Below are 3,425 nucleotides of genomic sequence, written 5' to 3'. Positions count from 1 at the left end.
ATCAAGAACATCATCCATGAAAAAAGCAAAAGGTCATTTAAAAGACAGGAAAGGAAGAAAAGACCAAAATGGATGGCAGAAGAGATACTGAAACTTGCCCTTGAACGGAGAGTAGCTAAGACAAATGGAAGAATCTACAGGATGAAAGAGCTGAATGGAAGATTTCAAAGAGCAGATCAAGAAGACAAAGTCAATTATTATAATGAAATATGCAAACACCTGGAGTTAGAAAACTGAAAGGGAAGAACATTCTCAACATTTCTAAAGCTGAAATAACTGAAGAAAAAATTTAAGTCTCAAATTGCAGTATTGAAAGATTCCATGGGCAATATGTTGAATGATGCAGTAAACATCAAGAGAAGATGGATGGAATACAGAGTCACTATACCAAAAAGTAGGGGTCAATGTTCATTCATTTCAGGAGATGGCATATGATCAAGAACCAATGGTGCTGAAGGACGAAGTCAAAGCTGCACTGAAGGAAGTGGTGAAAAACATAACTCTGGGGATTGACAGAAGACCCATTAAGATATTTCAACAAACGGATGCTGGGCTGGAGACACTCACTTGGCTATGCCAAGGGATTTGGAAGACAGCTACCTGGCCAACTGACTGGAGGATATCCACATTTGTACCCACTCCAAAGAAAGGTGATCCCACAGAATGTGGAAATTATCAAACAATATTATTAATATCACATGCAAGTACATTCTTACTGAAGATAATTCAAAAATGGTCACAGCAGTATATTGACAGAGAACTTCCAGAAATGCAAGCTGGATTCAGAAGGGGAGGTGGAACAAGGGATATCATAGCTGATGTCAGATGGATCTTGGCTCAAAGCAAATAATACCAGAAAGATGTTTTACTGCCTATGCAAAGGCATTCGGTTGTGTGGATCATAACAAATTGTGGATAACATTGAGAAGAATTGGAATTCCAGAACTCTTACTTGTACTCGTGAGGAAATTATACATCAACCAGGAGGCTGTCATTTAAACAGAACAAGGGGATACTGCCTAGTTTAAAATCAGAGAGGGAGTGCTTCAGGGTTGTATCCTTTTCCCATACTTATTCAATCTGTATGCTGAGCAAATAATCTGAAAATCTGGACTATATGAAGAGGAACATGGCATCAGGATTGGAGGAAGACTCATTAACAACCTGCAGTACACAGAGGACACAACTTTGCTTGCTGAAAGTGAGGATGACTTGATGACTTGATGCACTTACTAATGAAGATTGAAGCCTACAGTCTGCAGTATGAATTACACTTCAATATAAAGAAAACATAAATTCTCACAACTGGACCAATAAGAAGCATCATGATATCATGAGTTCCATCATGATAAATAGAGAAGAGATTAAAATTGTCAAAGATTTCATATTACTTGGTTGCACAATCAACACCTATGGAAGCAGCAGTCAAGACATCAGATGACATATTGCACTGGACAATCTGTTGCAAAAGACCTCTTTCAAGTGCTGAAGAGCAAAGATATCTCCTTGAAGACTGAGATGCGCCTAACCCAGGTCATGGTATTTTCAATCGCCTCACATGCATGTGAGAGCTGGACAATGAATCAGGAAGACCAAAGAAGAGTTGATGCTTTTGAGTTGTGGTGTTAGTGAAGAATGTTGAAAGTACCGTGGATTGCTAAAGAACTAACAAATTTGTCCTAGAAAAAGTGCAGCTGGAATGCTCCTTGGAAGCAAGAATGGCCAGACTTCCTCTGACCTACTTTGATCATGTTGTCAGAAGGGACCATTCTCTGGAGAAGGATGTCATTCTTGGTAAAGTGGAGGGTCAATGAAAACGGGGAAGGCCCTAAACAAGATGGATCAACACAATGGCTGCAGTGATGGGCGCAGGTACAGGAGGGATCACGAGGCTGACTCAGGACCAGAAAGTGTTTCTTTCTGTTGTACATTAGGTCGCTATGAGTCAGAGACGACTCAACAGCACATAACAACAATACTGTTTTCCATAGTGGTTGTACAATTCTACAGTCCCACTAGCAGTGTATGAGATTTTCAATATAGCCACTCTTTCCTTTGTTGCTTCCTCTTTTTAAATCGTTGCTATTATTGCTGGGGTGAGATGATATCTCATGTTGTTTTGATTTGCATCTCTTTAATGGCTAATGAGCAGGAGCATCTCTTCATGTATTTGTTGGTGGCCTGCATGTCTTCTTTGATGAAGTGTCTGTTCATGTCCTCTGCCCATTTTTTAGTTGGATTGTTTGTTTTTTTGTTCTTGAGGAGCTGATATTTCTATAAATTTTAGAGGTAAGTCGCTTGTCAGATATACCACTGCTAATTGTAAGTTCTCTTTTTACTCTTTTGGTGAAGTCTTTTGATGCACGTGTTTAATTTTTCAGAGGTCCTATTCATCTAATTGGGAGCTCTGGTGGTGCAGTGCCTAAGGCATCTGACTGCTAACCAGAAGGCTGACAGTTCAAATCCACCAGCCACTCCTCAGAAGGAAGATTGGGCAATCTACCTCCATAGTGATAGTGCCTTGGAAACGCAAGGAAGGGTCGTTATGTGTCAGATCCAACTCCATGGCAGTGGGTATGGTTTGGTTTTGGTTTAAGTTTGTCTGCTGCTGTTTGTGAATATTTAGTTAAGTTTGATAGACTATTTATGCCATAAATTAGGGCCCGTAAATTTACCCCTATTTTTCCTTTCACGTTCTTTATAGTTTCAGGTTTCACTTTTAGGTCTTTCATCCATCTTGAGTTAGTTTTTGTATATGGTGTGAAGATCCATAGATCCTGTTCCATTTTTCTGCAAATAGATATAGTTTAGTTTTGTTTTGCTACTGCAAAAGACCTCTTTATTTTTATTACTAATTTTTTTTTTTTTATTGTGCTCTGGGGCCAAATTTACAGACAAGAATTTGTTTTACATTCAACAGTTTGTGTACATTTGGTTTCACTTCCCCATTACAATCCCCAACCCTAACCCACTCTCCTCCTCTCCCTTCCCTGTAACCCCCTCATCCTTGTGCTCTTCTTAGTTATGCACTCCTGTCTGTCCAGCATTCCCTCCATGTGGATGTTGCCATTCTGGTGCCCCATGGCTGATTGCTCCAAGGGGTGTATCTCTGTAGAGTAGGTGGCTGCATCACCCTGGGTTGGGTGTTCTGCACGTAAGTCTTATTACTCTTGGACTGAGAGCCAGTCCTTGGGAGGGAGTCTTATCCCCAGTCTGAAATATACCCCAGGGCCATAGTCTTAGGGGTCCCACCAGACTCCATCCAACCAATAATTCTGGCCATTATTGTGTTTTTGAATTTTGTTCCACGTTTCTCCTCCCACTCTGTCCAGGATCTCCAGTTTTGATCCCTTCCTGAGTGGTTGGCATTGGTAGCCAGGCACAATCTAGTTCTTCTGGTCTTGAGGTCCATCATATCCTGGGGC

This window comes from Orycteropus afer, unplaced genomic scaffold (genome assembly GCF_000298275.1).
Source record: "Orycteropus afer afer isolate SDZICR_OR568_19922 unplaced genomic scaffold, OryAfe1.0 scaffold01002, whole genome shotgun sequence".
NCBI classification, from domain to species: Eukaryota; Metazoa; Chordata; class Mammalia; order Tubulidentata; family Orycteropodidae; genus Orycteropus; species Orycteropus afer.
Note: the sequence above shows the minus strand (reverse complement) of the source record.